A 21417-nucleotide genomic window follows, 5' to 3' on the forward strand; every position below is an offset into this window, starting at 1 on the left:
GTGACACACATCTGTAATCCCAGCAGCTCTACAGGCTGAGGGAGGAGGATCTTAAGTTCAAAGTCAGCCTCAGCAACTTTGCCAGGCGCAATGGCACATGCCTATAATCTCAGCAGCTCTAGAGGCCAAGGCAGGAGGATTGTGAGTTCAAGGTCAGCCTCAGCAACTTAACAAGGACCTAAGTGACTCAACAAGACCCTGTCTCAAAATAAATAATAAAAAATAAAAAGGGCTGGGGATGTGGCTCAGTGATTAAGTGTCCTTGGTTTCAATCCCAGGGAGGAAGGAAGGAAGGGAGGGAGGGAACAAGGAAGGAAGGAAGGAAGGAAGGAAGGAAGGAAGGAAGGAAGGAAGGAAGGAAGGAAGGAAAGAAGGAAGGAAGGAAGGAAGGAAGGAAGGAAGGAAGGAAGGAAGGAAGGAAGGAAGGAAGGAAGGAAAAATACATGTTTAACATACAATTTATTTGACAATACTTCCAGTGGACAAAATCTCTAGAACTATTCTAATGGAACAATTAGATGCTCTGAACAATATGAGAAAGAAAAAGGAAAAGAAAAAAATGTTTTTTTCATATGGAAAACCAGTGTATTCAACTTTAATATTTTTAAAAGAGATGTGCCTCCCTGGCTCTAATTGCTTTAAATTAAATACTTTTTATCTTTTCAGGGAACTTTGACCTTGAATAAATATTTGCCAACCTGTTTTCTTCCATATTATCAGTATTTTGTGTCATACAAAATGAGGCCAGACAATGAGATTTTACATTTATATATAATTAAAATTTATATAATTAGGAGTACACATATATCTCTATTGATGTTGATACAGATATTCAAAAGCAAGGATGATATGCCTGGAAGCCTTTGGGGGAAACTCTTTAATCCACTTTCGCCACACTGAAGACTGTAGTCATAAACAAGAAGAGGGGGGAAATCCAACTGTCCCTGAAATAAAATGAAAAAGATCTTTGTTAACCAGACATCATAGCAAATCAAAGTAGCTTTCTCAAGAACACCAAGGACATGAGTTTTGAGGTGGGCTACAGAATCTCCAAATCTCAAGACCTGTACATTGTAAAATGAAAATCACCAGGCTCTCTTGCTGAGCAAACAGGATGAGCAGCAGAGCCTGAGCAGTCACCTGCTAATGGGTGTGAGAATCCATCTGATTGAATTTTTCAGGTCCCTAACCAAAGTCAAAAAAATAAAAAAAATGAGCAGTTTAAGTTCTCCATTTCAAAGACATCCAAAACTAATTTCTGATACAACAAACTTCTTACAACGTGCTTCAGTTTAGAAAACGTAAAAAACAATTATCATTACATGTAGCAAAGAGAAAATAATCTATTTATATGCCCAGATCTTATATTAGCATTCAAAATCAAGTTGAATCTCCTTCTCTCACCATGCACAAAAGTTAACTCAAAATGGATCAAGGAGCTTGATATCAAATCAGAGACTCTGCGTCTGATAGAAGAAAAAGTTGGCTCCAATCTACATACTGTGGAGTCGGGCTCCAAATTCCTTAATAGGACTCCCATAGCACAAGAGTTAATAACTAGAATCAACAAATGGGACTTACTCAAACTAAAAAGTTTTTTTCTCAGCAAAAGAAACAACAAGAGAGATAAATAGGAAGCCTACATCCTGGGAACAAATTTTTACTCCTCACACTTCAGATAGAGCCCTAATATCCAGAGTATACAAAGAACTCAAAAAATTAAACAATAAGAAAACAAATAACCCAACCAACAAATGGGCCAAGGACCTGAACAGACACTTCTCAGAGGAGGACATACAATCAATCAACAAGTACATGAAAAAATGCTCACCATCTCTAGTAGTCAGAGAAATGCAAATCAAAACCACCCTAAGATACCATCTCACTCCAGTAAGATTGGAAGCCATTATGAAGTCAAACAACAACAAGTGCTGGCGAGGATGTGGGGAAAAGGGTACACTTGTGCATTGCTGGTGGAACTGCAAATTGGTACGGCCAATTTGGAAAGCAGTAGGGAGATTCCTGGGAAAGCTGGGAATGGAACCACCATTTGACCCAGCTATTCCCCTTCTCAGACTATTCCCTGAAGACCTTAGGGATACTGCTACATCAATGTTCAAAGCAGCACAATTCACAATAGCTAGACTGTGGAACCAACCTAGACGCCCTTCAATAGATGAATGGATAAAAAAAAAAATGTGGCATTTATACACAATGGAGTACCATGCAGCACTAAAAAATGACAAAATCATGGCATTTGCAGGGAAATGGATGGCACTAGAGCAGATTATGCTAAGTGAAGCTAGCCAATCCCTAAAAAACAAATGCCAAATGTCTTCTTTGATATAAGGAGAGCAACTAAGAACAGAATAGGGAGGAAGAGCATGAGAAGAAGATCACCATTAAACAGGGTCGAGAGGGGGGAGGGAAAGAGAGAGAGAAGGGAAATTGCATGGTAAAAAAAGGAGACCCTCATTGTTATACAAAATTACATATAAGAGGAAGTGAGGGGAAAGGGAAAAAATAAGAGAGAGAAATGAATTACAGTAAATGGGGTAAAGAGAGAAGATGGGAGGGGAGAGGAGGGGGGGATAGTAGAGGATAGGAAAGGTAGCAGAATATAACAGACACTAGTATGGCAGTATGTAAAAAAGTGGATGTGTAACCGATGTGATTCTGCAATCTGTATATGGGGTAAAAATGGGAGTTCATAACCCACTTGAATCAAATATATGAAATATGATATGTCAAGAGCTTTGTAATGTTTTGAACAGCCAATAAAAAAAATAAAAATGGAAAAAAAACAAAATCAAGTTTTTATATTATTAAACTTGAAAAATATCCCATGGGAATTTATCATAAAGAAACAACACCACAGAATAAAAACTTGCCTACAAAAATATGATCATAATACTATGGTTTACAACACTGAATAATTAATTACAAACAAACCAAATACTCCAAAAGTAGATGAATATCTAAAGTCAGCCCTAAGTGCTCAACAAAATTAATATAGTCATAAAAATGTAAAGACTGTTTAGCAGAGTGTGGCAATCTTTATAATGTGGTTGTCTTGAAAGCCAGCCCTTAAACAACTCCCAGGCATCATATCAATGTGAATATTATATAAGCATAAACATATGGGATAGACAGAGCAGAGCATGGACAAAAGAAGATACTTTTCTTTAATACATTATTTCATTGATGTTTATATTCCAAGAAAAACTTTTAACTGGTATTATCTTTAATGACTTAATTGAAGAAAATTCTAACAGGATTCCCAGATTCCATAGTCTAATGGGGGTATTCAAGACAACTCATCTAGGAAAACATTTTCCTCAATAACAAGATTGTGGGAAGTTTGAAGCAGGTTTTGGTACATTTTTCTTTGACAGTTGACAAACTTAAAATAAGTTCCCATGCAATATATCATCATATTACCTGCTTCTACTCCTCAAGTCTCCTTATGAAGACCCCGTATAAACTGGGTGCGCTGGTGCACGCCTGAAATCCCAGCAGCTTAGGAGACTGAGGCAAGAGAATCACGAGTTCAAAGCCGGCCCCAGCAAAAGTGAGGCCCTAAGCAACTCAGTGAGACCCTGTCTCTAAATAAATTTAAAAAAAAAAAAAGGCTGGGGATGTTGCTCAGTGGTTAAGTACCCCAATACCCCAAGTTATACCAATGCCTGGTATAACTCCCCAAATAAAAAAAAAGTCACTATAGTATAGTGATTAAGATGATGGACATAGAGTGACAAAATACTGCAGTGTCTAACATGGAGCAAGTGACAATCTTGCCAAGCCTCTGTTTTCTCAGTAGAAAAATGGAATGATAGTAGCTGTTCTTACTCCAGTCTTTCTTTCTTTCTTTCTTTCTTTCTTTCTTTCTTTCTTTCTTTCTTTCTTTCTTTCTTTCAAAAAAAGCCATTTTTATTAAACAGACAGGTCTTCTAAAGAATGGATGTATATTGAACAAAAAAGGTTAGCAATATTAAGCCCTAACACTTTTTGAATATTACATATGCTAAGCCCTGTATAGGAGCATTGGAAGCATTATCACATGGAATCTATGCAAAACCCCACTGAGGTGAGGGCTGTTACTAACGCCATTTCGCAGATAAAAACTGAAGTGTGGAGGAACATATAACTTGCCTGAGGTCATATAGCAAGAAACTAGAACTCATGATCACTATATTCTATAGAATTTTCAGTAGAGGTACAAGCAGATTGTAATAGATTTTTCAGCCCCACTCTTTTTTTATTTAAACTGGATGTTTTTTTTTATTAGTTGCTCAAGACAATACAATGATCTTGATATATCATACATTTGATTCAAATGTGGCATGAATTCTCATTTTTCCACGTGTACAGATTGAAGGATCACATTGATTATACATCCATGTGTATACATACAGCAATCCTAGTGTCAGTTGTATTCTGCTGCCCTTCCTATCCCCCCTCCCCTCCCCTCCCCTCCCATCACCTCTCTCTACCCAATCTACTGTGACACATTTCTCTCTTTTTTTTCTTCCCCCTCACACCATCATATATGTAATTTTATATAATGCTGAGGGTCTCCTTCCATCTTCCATGCAATTCCCCTTCTCCCTCCCATTCCCTCCCACCTCTCTTCCCTGTTTAGTGGTAATCTTCTTCTCATGCTCTTCCTCCCTACTCTGTTTTGAGTCACCCCCTTATATCAAAGAAAACATTTGGCATTTGTTTTTTAGGGATTGGCTAACTTCACTTAGCATAATCTGCTCTAATGCCATCCATAATCTGGAAATGCCATGATTTTGTTATTTTTTAGTGCTGAGTAATATTCCATTGTGTATAAATGCCACTTTTTTTTATCCATTCATCTATTGAAGGGCATCTAGATTGGTTCCACAGTCTAGCTATTGTGAATTGTGTTGCTATGAACATTGATGTAGCTGTGTCCCTGTAGTATGCTCCTTTTAGGTCTTTTGGGTATAGTCCGAGAAGGGGAATAGCTGGGTCAAATGGTGGTTCCATTCCCAGCTTTCCAAGGAATCTCCATACTTTCCAAATTGGCTGCACCAATTTGCAGTCCCACCAGCAATGTAAAAGTGTACTTTTTCCCCACATCCTCGCCAGCCCACTCTTAAAAACACTATGAAAGAAGTGGTAGGAGCAGCTATTGCCAATGCTCTCCTCAAATGGGTTCAACTCCTAGATTGACTAGTCTTGAACCAAAACAGTCTTGATTTCCCCATTTACTCAGTGGAAAATATCTAGGCTTCTTTTTCGAAATCTAGTGATTTCAAAGATTTAGGAGATGTTAGCTGTAGCTAATGTGTCTGATTCTAAATCAGCTGTGATTCCAATTTGCTGCCTATATTTCCTATAAGTCACTGAAATGTCTATAAATTCTCAACTTTTTGATGCTCTCCCTACACACATAATTGTCTCATATCTGAAACACAAATCCCATCAATCTCACATTGTGTAATAGTCAGCTGCATTAAAGAATCTGGACTTTGGAGCTGGCTGTATCCTATAGCTATAGGATATAAAGTAAGCTACCTACCTCCTCTGTTCCTCATATGTGAAAAGTAATTGTACTCTCACCCAATTAAGGTTTTTCCTGAGAAAAAGATAAGGATATCAGAATCCCTGTCAGAATAGGCACTCAAGAAATGATAGCTATCATATATGTTCTGATCTGGGACTTGAAATATGTAATTACATGGGCTGTATCCAACTTGTATAATAGTCCTCAACATTGATTGCACATTAGAATCAATTGGAGATATTTAACCAATACTATTGCCTGGATCACAAGCCCAGAAATTCTGATTTCATTTAGTATCAAGATTTTGAAAACCTCTCCAGGTGATCCTAACATGCATGCAGGGGTCAGAACATCTGGACTAATATGCCCTTTCTTCTTTTTCCTTTCTTTCCTTCTTCTCTTCCTACCTTTCCTTGTAAACAAACATAGGTAAGTATGAAGAGAGGTGGGTAAAATTTCACTTCAAAGGCCAAATGAATCATACAAATTCAAAGCAACTTAAAGAATTTGGAAAAATTAAATAATTTTTCACATCCCAATTGCTTATGTTACAATTCAAGAGTAGATAAAAGAAGATGGGACAAGAGAAGGAAGAATTATCACCCTGAGGTCTTTGCTTACTTTTGCCCCATGTCAGAGAAAGCTCTAAACTGATACTAGAAATGCCCTAGCTGCTTTTACAGCTGATAACTTTTTATCATGAGGTCAGGTGATACATATCCAAAACACAACTCAACCACAGGTTTGAATGAGGCAATTCAAGACCAACAGAGAAACTCATTTCAATCTATATCTTCCCTTTTCTACCTGTAATTTTATAATTAAATAAATTCCCAATCTGATCCTAGGACTAGCATCCAATATATATTTCTTCTAAGGTTTCCCAATGTGGTCATTCATGTACAATAAAAAATAATGAAAAGAGGGCTGGGGATCTAGCTCAGTTGGTAGAGTGCTTGCCTCACATGCACAAGGCCCTGGGTTCAATTCCAGCATACACACAGTCACAAAAACCTAATAATAATGAAAAGAAGCTAGCTAAATAAACCATTTTTCAAGTCTACCACTTTCTATTCAATATATACAAACCTTTAAAGAGTCTTTCCACAGCCACAGTGGGCACTAAATTCCAGGACCTGGTAATTACAGAAATTTATGGCAGTGAATATGGCAGAAGGATTTTCCTAAAGTTGGAATTTCAACCATTGCACCAAATGATAAAAAGAAGTTTGTTTAGTAAAGGGCCTTGCGGCCCTAATTTCCCACTGCCATATTTGATTCAGCATTCCAAAAGTACCTTCTCTGAGCCTGGCACTTACCAGGTAGTATGAGACATAGAAAAGAGGCCCTGATAGGGAATAATCTCAGTTGGTGGCTATACGACTTCATACCACTATTTATATAGAGATCACAACCAGAGACAGAGAAGTTACCTTAAATCCTATCCCTTTAGCACCCAAATCTTGTCAGTCACAAAAAAATTGCAAATTCCAATTCCTTTTTAATTCATCTTCTCCTTCTGTCTGTCCATCTCCATAGACACTGTATCTTCAACTCTAATCTGAAAAACCTCCAGCTTTCCTCTCAAGTCCATCCTCCATTCTGTCAGAATGAGTGTGATATTTCCAACACAAAAAATTTGGTTGTTATACCCTTACTTAAAAACCTTTAGTAGCTCCCCATAGCAAAACTACTCAAGCTGTGGAGTATTAGAAACTTCTTAAGCTGTTAAAAATTCAAATCAGCAGGGATTCTGATTCAGGAGCTCAGGGAGGGCCCTGGGAACTGATTTATTGGTTTTAGTTCGTTTCAAGAAATTTCCACAAGTGAATCTGATGCACATCTAAATTAGAAAACAACAATTATAATTGATAAGAATTCCAATTCCTTAGTGTCATTCCACAAGGCCCTGCAGGATCTGGTTCTTGCCTGTTTTCCTAGGACTTGTTCCTGCCATTCTACAGCTTAAAATTTAAACTCTAACAACCCCAGATTTTCTGCAGATCTCCATATAATATTGTCTTCTTCAGTTATCTGCTCTGCCTTTTACTTTTAAGACAACCTCCTTTCAGGGCTGGGGTGTAGCTCAGTGGTAAAGCACTTCCCTAGCATGTACAAGGCCCTTGGTTCCATTCTCAACATCATTCACACAAGACTCAGTCTTCTCTCAGGACTCAAATTATCACTTTCTCCAGAAAAGGCTCCCCTTGATCCTCTTTTCCTCCCCATGATTGGGCTTACCTTTATCAGACTCCCCACCACACTGCAGGAAAATAATTTGTTTAGGAGTCTTCTTTCTCCAAACTACAGTACTCCCTTGAGGCAAGAGATTAAGCGATTCAGTTTTGTACCCCAGTGCTTAACATAAGTGCCGGACATATTGTAGGTGGACTACATAAGTTTGTTATATTGAGCTGTTTAAATTAACTGCATAATGACACAAGCTCCATGAGATTTGAGATTTTTATCCCTTTAAAATTTTCTTTACTTCCAAAGTCCCAGCCCCTAGGGCAGTGCCTGACACCTAGAAGATATTCAATATAGATTTATTGAATTAATGAATTATTGGCAGAAATTTACAGAGGCCATCATAGAAAAGATGCCATAAATCTAGGTCCAGAAGCATTTTAGGATGGGACAGAGTTACTTCATACAGAGGGAAAAGAAGGGAAGAGTACACATTAAAACTTAAATATTTTTTTAAAACCCTGATAGTTGTAAAACATTGTGAACCACGGCAGATGGGTTGGAGCATTAAGGATATGAGATAGAGAACTGAAGGAACATTAAAGAGACCATATAGAAGAAAAGACTGCCACAGTCGCTAAGAAGACTGGATTTGATATAGAGACAACTGGAAGCCTATGAAGATACATAAGCCAGAAAATAAGATGATCAAATTTGCATTTGAAGAAGAAGTAAGAGGAGGAGGAGGAGGAAGAGGAAAGAGGGGAGAAGGAGGAGGAAGAAAAGGAGGAGGAGGAAGAAGAAAGTTGTTATATTGTTATTACTACATACTTTCTATATGCCTGACTGTGGGTTGAATGCTTCATGTATGTGAGGACATTGAGTTGAATTTTATAAGGTATGTGCTATTATTTTTTCTTATTCCACAGGGAAACAACAGGCTCAGAAAGATAAAGTGATTTGACTTAGACCATATGACCAATAAACAGTACAGCTGGGACTCAAAGGCAGTTCTGCCCTTGGTTGTTCTAGAATGGAGCTGAGATGATCAGGAATCAAATTGTGAAGAAAAACTCAAAGAATAAATATCAGTTGGGCAAGAAAAGCTAGAAGGAGAGGTGGCAGTAAACCAACCCAGGAATGAGATGCTAGCAAATGTGAAGCACACAGTATAATGCCAGAGAAAGCTTCTGTTTACCTCTGGGGAAACAGAACTCTTCCTTTCCTTTGAAAATTATGTGATATGACACTCAAAAGCAGAAGAATACTGGCCAACATAAGGCCCAGAATTGGAATAGGTCTATAACTACTTGCCCTGAGAAAAATAATATGACCCAGACATTTTCCGTATCCTTTAGAATACAGACAACTGTGTCATATTTGCCTACAGAATTCAGTACTTTCTTTGGTTCATAAATGTAAGCCAAAATAAAAATGATCTATAATTGAAGAGGTAATGGAATTATTTTAGAGGTTATATATCTCTAAAATACATTTGACCCTCTTGATCCTTGAATAATGTAGAAAAATGAAAAGACTCCCTCTATTTTTTTAAAGAAGTGTTGAGAGGTCATGGGAAAGACTTGAGATATTCTATTATCATCATATATTTCTGAGGATGATATTGTATTGCTTCACATGTTCCAGTCTTAATTCCTCTAATTAAGAACAGTCTACCTGGCCAGGCATGGTGGTGCACACCTGTTATGCCAGCTACTTGAAAGGTCGAGGCAATAGGATGGCAACTTAGTTCAAGACTAGCCTGGGCAACTTAGTGAGACCCTATCTCAAAAAAACTTAAACACCTGAGGATTTAGCTCAGTGGTAGAGTTCCCCTGGATTCAGTCCTCAGTATTACAAAAGGAGAAGGGGGTGGGGAGAGTAGTCCACCTGGACAAATAGAGGACCACAGAATATATTCCATAGGCATCCTTTGGTTGTTGGTTTAGCTCCAGCTCAGAGAAAATGCCTTTCTTGGTGAGGATATAGAGTTATATTTGAGAGAATGAACTCTGGAGCCAAACTAACTTGGGTTTGAATGAATCATGGCGCCATGACTTACTAGCTGAGTGACCTAGAACATCATCTCTCTGGGCCTCAGTTTCCTCATCCATGTAATAAAAGTAATGTGACCTACCCTTATATTAATTGTGATAAATAAATTAGATAAATATATGCAAATAGCTCACATATAGTCAACTCAATAAAAACCAAATAATATCATATTTTAATGTTTCCATATTCCCAATTAGTACATCTCCAGGCTCATAAAAGAAGCTTAATAAATGCTTGTTGGTTGGCTAATGATTAGCATTAATATATCTTTATCTCTTTTTGATCTCTCTGTCTTCTGAACTGAAAATTTTAATAAGGTAGAGCTAGCAACAACTTGGTATAATAAAACACAAAAGGCCCATTATTGCTAACATTTGTGTTAAGATAATTGGACATTTCCTTCAGTGTACTATATTTCATCTTGCTCTGTGTGAGAACATGGATTCTTCACTTTAATTTAGTGATAAAATATTATGCAGCAGAGTCTCTCAAAATATATTGAACTTCATTAGCTTCTTTTAATGAATAAAAATATATTCAAAGCACAGACAGTGAGAAAGCCAACAGAAAAGTGCTCTACACTTGCCCAGTACTTCTTCTGGGTATTAAAAGCTCTTTGTATCACATTGACTTTAATCACTGCCCAGTGATTGGTGGTTAAGAGTCTCAGTTTAGAAACACAATGTCTCAAAATGATCAAAACTGTATTTTGAAAATAGCATTCCCTCCCAAGTAAATGTGAGGTTCAAAAATAGTACACTCTAGACCAGGGTTTCTTAACAGTGGCACTACTGAAGATTGGGACATATCATTCTTTATGTGGAAGCTGTTTAATACACTGTAGAATTGTTTAACACTGTCCCTGACCTCTACTCACTAGATGTCATCGCATCTGCCAAGTCACAACATTCAAAAATATCTCCAGACATTTCTAAATGTTCCCTAGAGGGCAAATCATCCCTGGTCAAGAACCACTGCTCTAGAATAATAGACTACAGCTAAATGCAAACATTTCAAATTACTTGCCTAAAATATATATCATCACCATAAGATATTTAATTTACCACACAATAGCAATGTCAACAAAAGTTTATACTGCTATAAACTTCATCATTATAACACAAGATAGCATTGGGCTTTAAGACAAAGGAAACTCAACTGCTTGTTGTGATTTTACATCTCTTACATCAAAATAGAAATATTATTTCAATTAGTTTTCTCAAGACTTTAATTTATTTGTTAATATCTAAAATAAAACATGATACAAATAAAAGAGCAACTATCAAACTAGTTCAATGAAAACCAGTTGGACTTTGGGTAAGTCCTCCAACCTTAACTGAACTTAATTTACCTCTAGAAGTACAAGTTTCTCTTCTAGTACCCTTTCTTGGTAGGGGTTGTGGTTTCTGCTTCCTCTCCCTGTCACCTGAGTCCTATTTTGACTTGACATTACACATCCGTAAGTGTGTTATCAAATGAAAATTGGATAGAGAAGCCACAGTGCACATCACTTCCCTTGGCTCCAAAAATGAGAGAAAGGAAACAATGGGGTGCCATTTTAGACACATTGGATGAAAAGAGAAAGAAAGAAAACTGCTATTTATTTTGGAAAATAATACTCAAAGCCAGCCAAGACCATGGTAAAACTGGTACACATATTGATGGCTAGAAAGCATAAAGAGCCATAGAAGTATTAATGTTTTTTGATGGCCATCTTCACAGACTATCTTAAGGAAATAATTCAAAATTGGCAATAAAAATGGTTTAAAAGTGAAGGAGCAGTTAGGAAATCTTCTCAATTGATTAAGCAGCTACAAGATGATAAATATGAAGGATATGTAGTAACATGGAAAATATTTACTACATAAACAAAGTGTCTTCCTACATTCATAGTGCTTCACACTGACAGTTTCAAAGTCCTACATTTCTGCTGTGATGCCATAGATGAACTCAAGCACCAAAGAGGAGTGTGGTGGCCACAAGGAAAAGTATTAGATTAGATGAATGCATAATTATTCTCAATAAGTGTGAATCTATAAGTGTGAAACTCCTCAGCAATTTTTACATGGGTAGATATTGCTAATTTTAAAGGTGTCATTTTGTTTAAAAAATCACTCAAAACATAAAACATTTGTCTAGGGGGCTGGGGTTGTGGCTCAGTGGTAGAGCACTTGCTTAGCATTTGTGAGACCCTGGGTTTGATCCCCAGCACCCATAAAAACTAAATAAACAAAATAAAGGTATTGTGTCCATCTACAACTAAAAAATTAAAAAAAAAAACATTTGTCCACAGCAAGAAAAAGTAATCAGCACTTAATAATTATACTTTGTGCACAACTATATTACCAAGTCTAAATATTAAAGGGCTTATTTCCTGGCTGCAGTGGCATACACCTATAATCTCAGTGACACACACCTGTAGTTCCAGAGATTCAGGAGGCTGAAACAGGAGTATTGAAAGTTCCAAGCCAGTCTCAGCAACTTAGTGAAACCCTGCCTCAAATTTAAAATAAAATAAAAGGGCTGGGGATGTAGCTCGTGGTAAAGCCCCCCTGGGGTTACCACAAAACCACAAAAATAGGACTTCTTCCTCAAAAATGCATTGTTTCCTGCTGTGGAAATATAATGACAAAAAGTACATAGATGCCATTTAAGACTCTGTAAGCTGACAAGGCTTCTTAAGGAACAGTTCTGGAAAACAGATGTCAAAAACACACTTCATGACTTTATTAGTTTTTTTCATAATATGAATGGTAGCCATAATTTACTTGGGATATTTCCACACCCATGATTTAATTTTAGAATACATAAGGAAACACAATACCCTAGTGATACCTCTTGTTTTACTTACTTGGTGCAATTCAAGGAAAACCAGATGCTTAGCACTCTGAAGGACACAAAACAGTTTCAATAGTTCCTGCTCTCAAGGAACTATTGTGTCTAGTTAGGGACACTTATGCTGAAAAAGTCAAAAGAAGAACTTAGTGAATGATTCAGCTTTAAGAGTCTTGGAAAATACATTGAGTATCAGAGTGAGGTTACACTGTGGAGGACCCCAAACACTAAGGTGAATTTAGACCTTTATTGAGAAGGAAGTATGATATTAAAATTTTAGAATAAGAAGAATGCATTATCATCCTATTTAAACCCCCTCAACTTCCATCAGTTCTACAATTCAACCTTGTTATAGGTTACAAGATTGTCACATGATCTGACCACTTCTTCTCTTCTAACATCACTACTGACACTTGTGCCACTCTCCCACTCTTGCCATCTTCAACTTTTCCACATTCTCTGAAGATGTCAAACTCGTTCCCACTTCAGAGCTTTTGAACATACTTTCACCTCTACTTGGAATACTTGACTATGCACTTCTTCATCAATATCACTTCTTTTTAAAAGTTCACCAAATCTACAATGTTTATTTTATCTCCCTTCCAGGAGAATATAAGATTGATAAAAACAGGGGAGCTTACCTGTCTTCTTCTCCAACAGATCTCAAGAACCTAGCATGTATCTGGCACACTATCAACATGCTTTAAATATGTGATGACCTGTTAAAAATTAATCTTGGTCTTAATTGTACTATTATACAAGAAAAAAATTAAAGTAGTTTATGTGGTAGCAGACCACTCATAGAGTGGGTTAGAAAAGGAGAGACACGGGTAGTACATACCTGTATCCCAAGCAACTCAGGAAGCTGAGGCAGGAGGATCACAAGTTCAAGATAGCCTCAGCAACTTAGTGAGACTCTGTCTCAAAATAAAAATAAAAATAAAAATAAACTAAAAGGATTGGGGATGTAGCTTTGTGGTAGAGAACTTCTGGGTTCAATCCTCTGTAACACACATACACACACATACACAAACACACACAAAAGGAGAGAATACAGTGCAGCAAACTAAATAGGAGGCAATCTGAGGAATTTAGGCAAAAGGGAATAAAGACCTAGACCAATCTTGTCGAAGAAGAAAAAGAAAGGAATGGTAACAGATAAGAAGCTTCCTAAGGAAAGTAACTAGGGAAATTATGCTTATTAGCTATAAATTATAGAAGGGTTTATTAAGAAACCCTTCAAAATAAGCTAAGAAGATCAGAGATTAGCAATGATAGTCAAAGAGAAAAGATATGAAGATAAGCAATTTGGAGGAAAGGAAATCCTAACTTCATCTGCAGGGGTCATGTTGAGTTTGCAGTACCACTGGAACATGAAAATGTTCAGGATACAGCTGAATAGAGGTTATGGCTAAAGATACAAATTTGGGAGCGGTCACCATTGAGAATAGTGAAGTCATGATACTGAATGAGTTCTAAGACGGAGAATATAGAAAGGAAGGACTGAAATGATAATAAAAGCTAGAGTTAGGTGACAGGAACAGGAAGGAAAACAGGAGAAGGCTCATAGTACAACATGGAGAATAATGCAATAATGCAAATGATATTGAAAGAATTCCACAGGTGTTACATTGTCTTAATTAAAGAAGCCAAGGAGGGTGAGGAACAGTGAAAGGCCACCACTAATGATCTTTGAGGTCAGTATTCAGCATAGTGTGGTGTCAGAAACTAGAATGCTGCGATGAAGCCAACCAACGGCAAAAAATTTTTGTTGGCAATGTGACCACTGAAGATTACATCTATTTTGAAAAAAGAACCTGTTATAAGACTACCAGAAAAAGGCAATCTGAGCCAAAGTGTTGGATAATGAAGAAAACATAGCCTGAAATGATTGTGCTTAATGCAGTAGTTGCCTCTTACCTGTGCTTTAATTTTCTGTGGTTTCAACGACCTGTGATCAACTATGCTCTGAAAATACTCAGTGGAAAACTCCAAAAATAAACAATTTGAATCAATTATATTAGTGTGTCTTATTTATAAATTAAACTTTATCATAAGAATGTAGATGGGGCTGGGGTTGTGGCTCAGTGGTAGAGCGCTCGCCTAGCAATGCGAGGCCCTGGGCTCAATCCTCAGTACCACATAAAAATAAATAAAATAAAGATATCATGTCCAACTACAACTAAAAAAATAAATATTTTTTTAAAAAGAATGTAGATAAAGGGGAAAACATAGTATACGTATAGTATTCAATACTACCTAGTTTCAGGCATTCACTGGGGGTCTTTGAATGTATCCCCCACTGACAAGGGGGAACTACTATATATATAATTTTACACTACATAAATATCAAAGCCAGTAACTCACCATGTTGGATGGAGGGGATCCAAAACAAAAGATCTGAGAAACACAGACTACATCTACACATGATGATTTGGATGATTCTCATAAGCCATAGTGAAAGAAAGAAACCAGCTGCTAAAGAAACCAGATATTATACAAAGTACATGTATGAAGACTTGAATTGGGTATCAACATACTTTATACACAAACAGAGATACAAAAATTGTGGTATATATGCGTATTAAAAGTTGTAATGCAAAAAAAAAAGAATAGCATTACCTTAGATGGGGTAGAGGGAAGTGAAAGGAGGGGAAGGCAGGGGATATGGGGATAAGAAAGATAGTAGAATGAAACAGACATTATTACTGTATGTATGTATGTGACTGTATGACCAATGTGATTCCACAATATGTAAACTCAGAAAAATTAGAAATTATATCTATGTATGATATATCAAATGATATAAGTACATTCTACTGTCATGCATAACTAATTAAAAGAAATAAAAAATTTTAAAAAATATGAAAGAGCATGTCTGTCTGTGTATAGGTATGTAAGTATGCATGTAATGTATGTAAGTCTATTTATATGCAATGAAATGCAGGCCAAATTAATCCATTCTACCCAGCCAGGGTAGTAGTGTTTGCCCTTGTGGAAGATGACTGTAAGGAGGCCCAGCAGTGGCTTCAGGGATAATGATCATGTGTTGTTTATGGATGTGAGCAATAGTTACAAAGGTGGCTCACTTTTAATGACCCATCAAGCTGTACACTTAGGATGCATATGCTTTTCTATATGCATATTTCAATAAAAGGCTAAAAACAAACACAAGCAGCCTAGTTAGACTAGAATTGTGAGAAGCTCTCTGGCCTTTGGTTGTAAATAAAACTTTGGGCAACCAAGAAATGACAAGAGGCCTGTATAGTTTTTTCTAAGAGTTGAGACCAATAATACATAAAAGGCAATCCATATTCCATGTGTTATCTTCTAAAAAGAAGCACTGGTAAGATACCTAGCTTCTCGAATAATGTTGACATTTGTCTTACAGCTTGGATTTCTAAGAAATATTCATAATTAATATTTTTAGGTATTTTTAGTTGTACATGGACACAATACCTTTATTTTATTTATTTATTTTATGTGGTGCTGAGGATGCAACCCAGTGCCTCCCACATGCTAGGTGAGCACTCTGCCACTGAGCCACAATCCCAGCCTTCACTGTTAATTTTTATGTATTTGTTGAACCTTACATTTCTTTAAATATTTTTTTAGTTGTAGATGGACATAGACCTTTATTTTGTTTATTTATTTTTATGTGGTTCTGAGAATCAAACCCAGGGCCCCACACATGTAGGCAAGCACTCAACCACTGAGCCACAACCCCAGCCCCTGAACCTTACATTTAAATCAAAGAAAATACTTAAACATTCTCCAGTGTGATCTATGCAAGTGGTATGACTTGAACTAGAACCAGAACTTAAAGTGAGGCAAGAAGAAACTGTTTCATTTTGCTCAGAAGGTCTTAAAGCTCTCCAACTTCATTATTTCTCCAACTGAACCATTTTATAAAATATTCCATTTTTTCATCTGCTTCAAGCACTAATCTGAACAAAAGTTTCCACCACATTTGAACCCAAATAATATGCTCAAATGAATAATCCTGACAAGTATACATCTTGTCCTTCACATATAATTACTTATATGACCAGAGATTTAATTAATCTAATTTTATAATTTAAAAGTTATTCAAGTTGGTTAATTTTTATGCTTGGAGGCTGTTCAAAGGTGATTACACATAACCCTTTCTGTGCTTTGGAACACATCCCTACTGCTTAAAAAGATTCACAAGGGACAGTCTCACAGCTAAGTACATAAGGTCCCTCCAGTTCCCCAGGCTTTGTAATCTTTGATGCCCAAAGCTTAAAAATGAACATGATGACTCTGTTCCCTATTCCTTCCACTAATTGTTAATTGATGCTTATTACATTATGGCTGTCTCCAAGACTCTTTAGAGAATCTGAAACATACTAAGTAATTCTGCAGTTACCTGTGAAAAAGAAGAAAATCAGCATTATGATCATTGTGTACCCAGAGTACAAAATGGTGCTTGCAATGCTTATGATTTGAAGTTTGGTAAAGAATTAATGAACTGCATACATAAAAAGAAATAGCTGTAAAACTGCTGGAAAAGAGGCTCTCAATCACGAAATGATAATCCTGCAGAAAGAAGTAGAAAAAAATGACTTTAAAGGTGAAGTTCTAACCATAAATAGATTGGTAATTATTGCAATGACAATGAACACAAGATAAACTCCATAAAATTATGGATTAAAAGAAATAAAAGGGAAGTTTTGTAAGAAATTTAATAAAATATATAATGCATGTCCTGCTTGAGGTGCCATAACAATTTATAAACTCTTTGTTTCCAGGGATACCACCTGTGCCCTCGGGGGATTGGACTTCTAATGTGTGCTTGCTATCAGAACACTGCCTCAGCCTAGAAGGCATTCAGTTCAGCTTCAATGGACTGACCAGAGTTGTGCTGTGTCTATTGATGCCTCAGGACAAGTATAAAAAAGGATTTATAAGGAAATTTAAGATAGACCTTGTGGTTAATGGAATTTGCTTTCACTGGCTAAATTGAGGACCCCATGGACAGCCTGACTGAGGTCAATACTGCAAGTTGGTCTGACCATGCCCCATGGATTCCTATTGATGACTACATATTGTAGTCATTGCAAAGAGTAGCAAGGGCTCTGGGGATGGACAGTACAGAGAAGAGTTAACACAGCAGGTCTGAGGCAGCTGTCTTTAGAAGGACTTACTTGCAAGTTTGGCCCTTGGCTTGCATTTGGGAATTTGGCATTTAATCATCCCCTGGACTGATAAGACTGGTTTGCTATCCCTACACTGTAGAATGTGATTTATGATGAACACTTGCTTTCCTTTGGGGTGTCTGGAATTTTTGTAGTTGCTAGGCAGAGGGTGCCTATGTGACTAGCTTCCAATAAAAACCTTGGATGTTGAGTCTCTAATGGTCTTCCTTTGGCCAAAACACAGCACATTTATTACTGCATTTTTCGCTGCTGCAGAAAGGAGCAGGCTGTGTGTTCCCTCACAGGAAGAAGACAGCATGGGAAGACTGTGCCTGGATTTATCCAGTTCCACCTGTGTCTTTTTCCCTTGATGACCCCATTGTGTATCATTTTTCTGTAATACACCTAGTCATGTGTACATTGATATACTTTGTCCCATGAGTTCTTCTAGTGTATTACCAATGTTTGGAACTGCAAAATATTTTTTCCTTTGCCCCCCCCCCAAATATTTTTCTGTGAAATAAAAACAAGCTCATCATATACATAATGCTATGTTTCATTAATAATTGTTACAGGTTACTTATGACAAAATGTACCACAGAATTAGCAAGCAGATAAGTACGATGTAGACTTAATTATGTAGTTTTTATGCTTATAACTATAGTTCAAGAAACAAATGCTCTAAAACAGCATGTCTATAAGAATCATTCCCTTAGGGCTGGGGCTGGGGCTCAGTGGCAGAGCGCTCGCCTAGCATGTGCAAGGCCCTGGGTTTGATCCTCAGCACCACATATAAATAAAGGTATTGTGTGCAACTACAACTAAAAAATAAATTTTTAAAAAAGAGAATCATTCCCTCAATCCTCCATTGTCACTTTTAGAGAGTCATATTTAACTACCAAAATAAGATGGATTTAGGGGACTTAAGAAAACAATGCACTACACTACCACCTCAGTTATCCAAAATGACATCATGAAGCCAGATTTAAAATTAGGCAGCCAGTGTAGTTAGATAAATCGGGTCTAATATCGAGTGAAATCTAAAATGGAGGCCATGTTGAGAATGAATTTCTGGAAAAGTTGAGCATCTCTTGAAATGTTAATGAAGTCCCAAGAAAAGCCCTAGGCCCAAAGTCCATCCCAAAGAAATGTTAATGAACAGCCCCAGCAGATTTGAAGATAGCCCATCCCAAAGAAGTGTTAATGAAGTCCTTCCTGCTCAGTTTACTTCTTTGGCCAACCTGTGTGCCACCCCTCGGGCCTTCCAACCTACATTCCATCACTGAAAGAACTGTAAAAAGGGGAAACAACCGCAGTTCCATGGATTCCATCTCTTGGGTCCCCTTCTTCCTCCTGGAGAAGTCTTTTCTGCTGTCCTTTAATAAACTTCTAATTTCTACTCTGTGTTGAGAGCCACAGCCGAAGGGGCCCCAGCAAACTTCCAGCTGCCAGCTGATGATTGGTTCACAGCGGCCCCAGCAAACTTCTAGCTGATTGGCTCCTCTGCGGTGATGCTCATTGGGCTGTTTCCCCGCCCTTTCAGACCACGGAGCTGCTCATTGGGGGACTTTTTTTGGCTCCACCCACGCGACTCAGCCAATTGGCCTCAAGAGCAGGAGGAGTGGGGGAGGTTGAGAGGCTGGTGGGAAGCCGGGAAGCCGGTGGTGGCAGTTGGGCTCTGAGGGTTTTCCTGAAGAGCTCCTGTGGTGTGGCGCGAGTGCGCGCCCGTGTGTGTGTGTGTGTGTGTGTGTGTGTGTGTGTGTGTGTGTGTTCTAAAAATAAAGTTCATTTCTTTTGACAAGTGGCTCCTGAATTGTGCCCAGCCAGACTGAGGCAACTCTGACCTAGCCTCGGCGTGCTTCTCTGGTGTTATTCTTCAACATTGGGGAAGCAAGGACTTGTCACCGGTCAACAGCGGTAACAATCAGGGAGGAAAAAAATGAGGATGGAGTAAAAAGAACTATTCATGATAATAAATGAAAGAAATAAAAAAGCAACAACCTCAATTCCACAAAATACAATCCTGCCCTAAGCTCCAAAGAAAACTTTAATTATTAAAAGAAAACATTATTGAACCAGATATTTTATATGTCTAAATATCAAATCAGCCCCCTATTTTATGTTAACTGAATAGTATGCAGCACATATAGTAACCAGCCAGAGAGAAATCACTGTCTATTTAAACTTTCCTCCAAAGCAGCATTAACTTCACAGGTACACCAAAGTTAAAAAGTGTTATTGGGTAAATACAATATAAAACCAATCCCAAGTTGCAGAAACCATGCAGTTAACATGTATTTCAACTTATGTATTTCTAAACCCAGACTTCTAACTTCAACAATACAAACTTAGAAAGTTTAAGATACACTGGTTTCTTATGTCTTTACCTCAGCACATAAACAAAAATAGTTCAGTAGGCTGTAGCTTCTGAACAATCTTAAAATTTATAAGACTAAGAAAATCAAACATATATTATGTCTGATGAGACCTGAAAATAGAAACAACAGGTTTCAAACAAACTTTATCAGTGTACATGGATGAGCCCAAATCTCTGCAATAGATTGTCACATACTTCTCAAACCTTTTTTCCCCCTAAACCTTTAACTCTGTGTTCCCAACCTTCATCTATCAATCTCATACCAAAAATATATTCCCTTACTTATGTAGTTACAGATGTTGGTCATATCTTCTCTAGTCAGAAGCAATGCTGCTACTTACCCATGTTTTTCTGCTCATATAATTACATTCTCACTTGAGACTCATCAATAGCTGTATAATTTTCTCTATAAATATTTTTTTCTTTTTTATTTGTTGTTTTTAGATATACATGACAGTTGAGTATACCTTGACATATTATACATACATTGAGTTCAACCATTCTAATTAGGATCCCATTATTTTTGTTGTACATGATATGGAGTTTCACTCATGATGGATTCATGGATGAGCATAGGAAAGCTATGGCTGTTTCATTCTACTGTCTTTCCCATTCCCATCTGCTCTCCTTTTCCTTAATTCTCATTTGTCTAACCCAATAAACTTCTATACTTTGCCTCCTTACCCTCCCTTTTTATGGGTTAACATTCATATGTCATCTATACATATTTAAAAATAATTTCTCTTCAGAAATGGAAGGTTGTAAATGCCAAACACACCAGCAGCTACGTTATACAACAGAAAAAACAGAATCAAATGCCACTTTGCCTTTGAATATCTATTGACATGCAGCCTTTCCAAATGTCTTCATAGCACAGTACACATAATTCTATTAAATATACTTTTTAATATGCATATTTTAAAAAAATCTCTGTGTGGATTATATTTTGGTCAAATGTTGAAAGAATGAGGTAATTTCTTTCACTACTATAGAGCTAAAATTTGATTTTAAAGTATCACATAAAATATATACTTGGGTGTGAGAATGGTGTGTATGGTTGGGAACAGTTATCACTATAGATAGTAAACATGTACAAAGTTGTACACAACAGTCTTTTGTATAAATATATATATAGGTTGTACACAGTGCTCTTCACTAAAATGAAAATTCGTTGAAAGAACCTCTTAGTTTTCGCTTTAAAATTACTTTCTCATCAAAAAACATCTGGAAAATATGGTTACTGTAATCTATTCTGCATCATGTTAAAT

General features: G+C 37.1%; 1 long non-coding RNA gene across 2 annotated transcripts in view; it reads right to left on the reverse strand.

Annotated features, from left to right (window-relative positions):
• Positions 1 to 757: 757 nt before the first annotated feature.
• Positions 758 to 21417, reverse strand: part of LOC120889869 (uncharacterized) — a 122111-nt gene continuing 101451 nt past the window's right edge. For both annotated transcript variants that reach the window (XR_005734057.2, XR_005734056.2), the window contains exon 6: positions 758 to 944. This is a non-coding gene — a long non-coding RNA (uncharacterized LOC120889869). The remainder of the gene's footprint in view (positions 945 to 21417) is intronic.

This window comes from Ictidomys tridecemlineatus, chromosome X (genome assembly GCF_052094955.1).
Source record: "Ictidomys tridecemlineatus isolate mIctTri1 chromosome X, mIctTri1.hap1, whole genome shotgun sequence".
Taxonomy (NCBI): domain Eukaryota; kingdom Metazoa; phylum Chordata; class Mammalia; order Rodentia; family Sciuridae; genus Ictidomys; species Ictidomys tridecemlineatus.